We start from the raw sequence: 7,580 nt of genomic DNA, 5'->3' as shown, positions 1-7,580 counted from the left end.
GATTTGTTGTTATGTCTCCGTTTTCATTTCTGATTTTGTTAATTAGGATGCTTTCCCTGTGCCCTCTAGTGAGTCTGGCTAAGGGTTTATCTCTCTTGTTGATTTTCTCAAAGAACCAGCTCCTCATTTGGTTGATTCTTTGAATAGTTCTTCTTGTTTCCACTTGGTTGATTTCACCCTTGAGTTTGATTATTTCCTGCTGTCTACTCCTCTTGAGTGAATTTGTTTCCTTTTCTTATAGAGCTTTTAGGTATGTTGTCAAGCTGCTAGTGTGTGCTCTCTCTAGTTTCTTTTTGGAGGCACTCAGAGCTATGAGTTTTCCTCTTCGAAATCCTTTCATTGTGTCCCATAAGTTTGGGTATGTTGTAGCTTCATTTTCATTAAACTCTAAAAAGTCCTTAATTTCTTTCTTTATTCCTTCTTTGACCAAGCTAGCATTGAGAAGAGTTTTATTCAGTTTCCACATGAATGATGGCTTTCTATTATTTATGTTTTTATTGAAGATCAACATTAGTCCATGGTGATTTATAGGATGCATGGGGCATTTTCAATATTTTCATGATTTTACTTTTGATGAGTATGAAGTGCCCGTCCTTGTCTTTTTTGATGACTTTGGGTTGGAAGTCGATTTTTTAGATATTAGAATGGCTACTCCAGCTTGTTTCTTCAGACCATTTGCTTGGAAAATTGTTTTCTAGGCTTTCATTCTGAGGTCTTGTCTGTCTTTTTCCCTGAGATGTGTTTCCTGTAAGCAGCAAAATGTTGGGTCCTGTTTGTGTAGCCAGTCTGTTAGTCTATGTCTTTTTATTGGGGAGTTGAGTCCATTGAAATTAAGAGATATCAAGGAAAAGTAATTGTTGCTTCCTATTATTTTTGTTGTTAAAGTTGGCATTGTGTTCTTGTGTCTGTCTTCTTTTAGGTTTGTTGAAGGATTAATTTCTTCCTTTTTCTAGGACGTGGTTTCTGTTCTTGTATTGTTTTTTTTTTGTTGTTGTTTTTGTTTTTGTTTTTTTTTTTCTGTTATTATCCTTTGAAGGGCTGGATTCGTGGAAAGATTATGTGTGAATTTGGTTCTGTCATGGAATACATTCATTTCTCCATCTATGGTAATTGAAAGTTTGGCTGGGTATTGTAGCCTGGGCTGGCATTTGTGCTCTGTTAGTGTCTGTATAACATCTGTTCAGGATCTTCTGGCTTTCCTAGTCTCTGGTGAAAAATCTGGTGTAATTCTAATAGACCTGCCTTCATATGTTACTTGACCTTTTTCCCTTAATGCTTTTAATATTCTCTCTTTATTTAGTGCATTTATTGTTCTAATTATTATGTGTTAGGAGGAATTTCTTTTTTGGTCCAGTCTATTTGGAGTTCTGTAGGCTACTTGTATGTCATGGGCATCTCTTTCTTTAGGTTTGGGAAGTTTTCTTCTATAATTTTGTTGAAGATATTTGCTGGCAATTTGAGTTGAAAATTGTCATTCTCATCTACTCCTATTATCCGTAGGTTTGATCTTCTCATTGTGCTCTGGATTTCCTGGATATTTCGAGTTAGGATCATTTTGCATTTTGCATTTTCTTTGATTGTTGTGCCAATGTTCTCTATGGAATCTTCTGCACCTGAGATTCTCTCTTCCATCTCTTGTATTCTGTTGCTTATGTTCTCATCTATGATTCCAGATTTCTTTCCTAGGGTTTTTATCTCCACTGTTGTCTTACTTTGGGTTTTCTTTATTGTGTCTACTTCCCTTTCTGGTCTAGTATGGTTTTGTTCATTTCCATCACCTGTTTGGTTGTGTTCTTCTCATTTTCTTTATGGACTTGTAACTCTTTAGCAGTGTTCTCCTGTATTTCTTTAAGTGAGTTATTAAAGGCCTTCTTGATGTCTTCTACCATCATCATGAGATATCCTTTAAATCAGGGTCTAGGTTTTCGGGTTTGTTGGGGTGCCCTGAACTGACTGAGGTGGGGGTGCTCGGTTCTGATGATGGTGGGTGGTCTTGGTTTCTGTTGGTAAGATTCTTATATCTGCCTTTTGCCATCTGGTAAGCTCTGTAGTCAGTTGTTATAGTTGTCTCTGGTTAGAGCTTGTTCCTCTTGTGATTTTGTTATTCTATATCAACAGACCTGGGAGACTAGCTCTCTCCTGAGTTTCAGTGGTCAGAGCACTCTCTGAAGGCAGGCTCTCCTCTTTCAGGGAAGGTGCACAGATATCTGGCGTTCAGACTTGCCCCCTGGCAGAAGATGAATGCCCGAAACAGGACCTGTCCCAGAAGCTGTTAGCTTCTGTAGTTCATACTCTCACCTGTGCAGACTAGTCTCGGTGGAGTCCCGGAACCAAGATGTCTCCTGCAGATGCTCTGGCCATTACCTCTCGCACTAAGCCTGACACCTCTTCTCTGTTAGGGAAGGTGCCCGGATGTCTGTGCAGACTGATCTCAGTGGAGTCCAGGAACCAAGATGTCTCCTGCGGATGCTCTGGTAAAGTCCTCCCAGGCTGGGCACACACCTATCCTCTGGCAGGGAAGGTGGTCAGATGTCTGTGCAGACTGGTCTCAGTGGAGTCCGGAAACCAAGATGTTTCCTGCAGATGCTCTGGCAAAGCCCTCCCGGGCTGAGCAAACACCTATCCTCTGTCAGGGAAGGTTCCTGGATGTCTGGAGACCAAAAAGGGGGCTGCCTCAGAAGCTCTGTGGCTCCTGCTAGACCCAGAAGCTGTTAGATTCGGTAGTTCACACTCTCACCTGTGCAGAGTAGCCTCAGTGGAGTCCGGGAACCATGATGTCTCCCGCAGATGCTCTGGCAATTCCCTCCCGGTCCGGACAGACACCTATCCAATCGTATTTTGTTTTTTAACTTATTTCTTTTTAAAAAGCTGTTTTTTTTTTTTTTTAGATTTATTTATTTAATATATATAAGTACACTGTAGTTGTCTTCACACTCACCAGAAGAGGGCATCAGATCTCATTACAGATGGTTGTTAGCCACCATGTGGTTGCTGGAATTTGAACTCATGACCTTTGGAAGAGCAGTCAGTGCTCTTAACTACTGACCATATTGCCAGCCCTGTACTAAGTATTTTGATCAGATTCACCACCCCTCCCCTTCCATATTCACCCCACTCGCCTTCACTTTTCTACTTACCCAAGTTCAAGTCTTTTTTTTAAATAATTGAGTCCAATTTGTACTGCCTAAATACTATTAGAAGTGGGTCCTACTCTGGAGTATGGTTGACCTACCAAGGTTGATCACACCATTAACAAATATTCACTCTTCTTCTTCCAGCACCTTAAAATGCCTAGAATTTTGTCTGGCTTTTAAAAATTGCTGTAGGGTTCATATGTGCAACTGCCTTTGCTGTGTCTGGAAAACAGTTACCTGGAAGTTATCCACCACCTCTACATGTTACATTTTTTTCTGAGCCTTGTGGAAAGTGGTGTGTTAGACATATATCGTTTGTAAAATACACATATAAGCATTGCAATGCTCTTAATCAATTTTTTCCACGGGTAGTTGAGCTCTTTTCAAACCAGTTACATTAACCATAGGTACTTTTGCACTCAATTAAAAGTGAGCAAATTAATACCAGAAATCAATGCAATCTGCCTTCAGACAGAATTGCATGTGTCCTGCGAATTTTTATTGTATGCTATTATTTCCTCAATGGAGTTTATAATATTTTGTATAATATATAGTTTCAAAAAGGTCATCAATGTACCCTGTGTCAAAGATATAATCATTTCAGACAGTATATGTTAGGCATGATACTTTTGAGAAGAAAAAAATCTCTTCCAACTGGGGAGGGAGAGCAAGAAGTGACACAGCTTCTGGGACAGACCCAGTTTAGGGCTCCAGACATCCAGCCAACTACCCCACTAAGGAGAAGTGGACACTAGGGAGGAATCTGATCACCAGAGCAGGTGAGGGAGCCATCTTGTGTCCAAGGACCCTCATAGACCAATCTGTGAAGGTGAGCATGCAGACTGCAGAGGCAACATATCTTCTGGGTCAGGCTCTGTTTAGGGTCTTCATCTTCAGCCAGGAGGCAGGTCTGAATGCCAGACCTCTGTGCATGTTGCCTGCAGAGGGCACTCTGACCACTGAGACTCAGTAGAGCACTGGACTCCCAAGAATGCTGACAGAGGCTAACAGAATCACAGGAGGAACAAGCTCCAGTCAGAGACAACTATAACAACTAACACCAGAGATTATCAGATGGCAAAAGGCAAACGTAAGAATCTTACCAACAGAAACCAATACCACTCACCATCATTAGAACACAGCACTCCCACCTCAGCCAGTTCTGAATACACCAACACACCTGTTTTAGATTCAGATTTAAAATCATAATTTATGATATTGGTAGAGGACTTTAAGAAGGGCATTAATAACTCACTTAAAGAGATACAGGAGAACAATGCTAAACAGGCAGAAAACACTAAAGAGGAAGCACAAAAATCCCTTAAAGAATTACAGGAAAACACAACAAAACAGGTGATGGAATTGAACAAAACCATCCAAGACCTAAAAATGGAAGTAGAAACAATAAAGGAAACCAAAAGTGAAACAACTCTGGAGATAGAAACCTTAGGAGAGAAATCAGGAACCATAGATGTGAGCATCAGCAACAGAATACAAGAGAAGGGAGAATCTCAGGTGCAGAAGATTCCATAGAGAACATGAGCACAAAAATCATAGAAAGTGAAAAATGCAAAAAGATCCTAAACTCAAAACATCCAGGAAATCCAGGACACAATGAGAAGACCAAACTTACAGATAGTAGGAATAGATGAGAATGAAAATTATTAGCTTAAAGGGCCGCAAATATCTTCAAAAAAGTATAGAAGAAAACTTCACCAATCTAAAGAAAGAGATGCCCATGAACATATAAGTAGCCTACAGAACTCCAAATAGACTGGACCAGAAAAAATTCCTCCCAACACGTAATAATCAGAACAACAAATGCACTAAATAAAGATAGAATATTAAAAGCACTGAGGGAAAAAAAATCAAGTAACATATAAAGGTAGGCCTATTAGAATTATACCAGACATCTCACCAGAGACTATGAAAGCCAGAAAATCCTGGACAGATGGTATACAGACACTAAGAGAACACAAATGCCAGCACAGGCTATAATACCCAACAAAACTCTCAATTACCATAGATGAAGAAAGCAAAGTATTCCATGACAAAACCAATTTCACACAATATCTTTCCACGAATCCAGCCCTTCAAAGGATAATAAAGGGAAAACACCAACACAAGGACTGAAACTACACCCTTGAAAAAGCAAAGATCCAACAAAGAAAGAGAACTTCAGACAGATTTCCCTTATCAATGCAAACAATCTCAATAAAACTGTTGCAAACCAAATCCAAGAACACATCAAAACAATCATCCATCATAACTAAGTAGGCTTCATCCCAGAGATGCAGGGATGGTTTAATATACAGAAATCTATCAAGGTAATCCACTATATAAACAAACTCAAAGACAAAAACTACATGATCATCTTCTTAGATGCTGAGAAATCATTTGACAAAGTCCAATACCCCTTCATGATAAAAGTCTTGCAAAGATCAGGAATTCAAGGCCCTTACCTAAACATAATAAAAGCAATATACAGCAAACCAGTAGCCAACATCAAAGTAAATGGAGAGAAGCTGGAAGCAATCCCAATAAAAACAGGGACTAGACAAGGCTGCCCCCTTTCTCCCTACGTATTCAATATAGGACTTGAAATCCTAGCCAGAGCAATTCAAAAACAAAAGGAGATCAATGGGATACAAATTGGAAAGGAGGAAGTCAAAATATCACTATTTGCAGATGATATGATAGTATATATAAGTGACCCTAAAAATTCCACCAGAGAATTCCTAAACCTGATAAACAGGTTCAGTGCAGTAGATGGATATAGAATTAACTTAAACAAATCACTGGCTTTCTCTACACAAAGGATAAATGGGCTGAGAAAGAATTTAGGGAAACAACACCCTTCACAGAAGTCTCAAATAATATAAAATACCTTGGTGTTATTCTAAACTAAGGAAGTGAAAGAACTGTATAATAAGGACTTCAAGTCTCTGAAGAAAGAAATTGGAGATCTCAGAAGATGGAAAGATCTCCCATGCTCATGGATTGGCAGGTTTAATATAGTCAAAATGTCTGTCTTGCCGAAAGCAATCTGCAGATTCAATTTGATCCTCACCAAAATTCCACCTCAATTCTTCACCAAGTTAGAAAGAGCAATATTCAAATTCATCTAGAATAACAAAAAACCTAGGCTAGCAAAAACTATTCTCAACAATAAAAGAACCTCTGGTGGAATCACCATGCATGACCTCAAACTATACTATAGAGCAATTGTGATACAAACTGCATGGTACTGGTACAAAGACAGAAATGTAGATCAGTGGAATAGAACTGACAACCCAGAAATTAATCCTCACACCTATAGTCACTTGATCTTTGACAAAGGAGCTAGAACCATAGTGAAAAAAAAGACAGCATTTTCAACAAATGGTGCTGACAAAACTGGCAGGTATCTTGTAGAAGAATGCAAATTGATCCATTCTTATCTCCTTGTACAAAGCTCAAGTCTAAGTGGATCAAAGATCTCCACAAAAAAACAGAGACACTGAAATTTATAGAGGATAAAGTGGGAAAAACCTTTAAGATATTGGCACAGGGGGAAAATTCCTAAAGAGAACAGCAATGGCTTGTGCTGTGTGATCAAGTATTGATAAATGGGACCTCATAAAATTACAAGGATTCTGTAAGGCAAAAGACACTGTCAATAAGACAAAAAGACCACTAACAGGTTTGGAAATGATTTTTTACAGTCCCAAATCTGATAGGGAAGTAATATCCAATATATACAAAGGGCTCAAGAAGTTAGACTCCAGAAATTAAAATAACCCCATTAAGAAAAATGGGATCCTCCGGTAGTGCCATGTCCAATTTTCTGAGAAACCGCCAGACTGATTTCCAGAGTGGTTGTACAAGCTTGCAATCCCACCAACAGTGGAGGAGTGTTCCTCTTTCACCACATCCTTGCCAGCATCTGCTGTCACCTGAATTTTTGATCTTAGCCATTCTGATTGGTGTGAGATGGAATCTCAGGGTTGTTTTGATTTGCATTTCCTTGATGATTAAGGATGCTGAACATTTTTTCAAGTGCTTCTCAGCCATTTGGAATTCCTCAGGTGAAAATTCTTTGTTTAGCTATGAGCCCCATTTTTTAATGGGTTTATTTGATTTTCTGGAGTCCACCTTCTTGAGTTCTTTAAATATATTGCATATTCGTCCTCTATCTGATTTAGGATAGGTAAAGATCCTTTCCCAAATTGTTGGAGGCCTTTTTGTCCTATTGATGGTGTCTTTTGCCTTACAGAACCTTTGCAGTTTCATGAGGTTCCATTTGTCAATTCTTGATCTTACAGCACAAGCCATTGCTGTTCTATTCAGGAATTTTTCCCCTGTGCCAATATCTTTGAGGCTTTGCAAGCTTGTACAATCACTCTGGAAATCAGTCTGATGGTTGCTCAGAAAATTGGACATGGTACTACCGGAGGATCCAGCAAT

This window comes from Mus caroli, chromosome X, assembly GCF_900094665.2.
Source record: "Mus caroli chromosome X, CAROLI_EIJ_v1.1, whole genome shotgun sequence".
NCBI lineage: Eukaryota > Metazoa > Chordata > Mammalia > Rodentia > Muridae > Mus > Mus caroli.
This window is presented reverse-complemented; position numbering follows the sequence as displayed.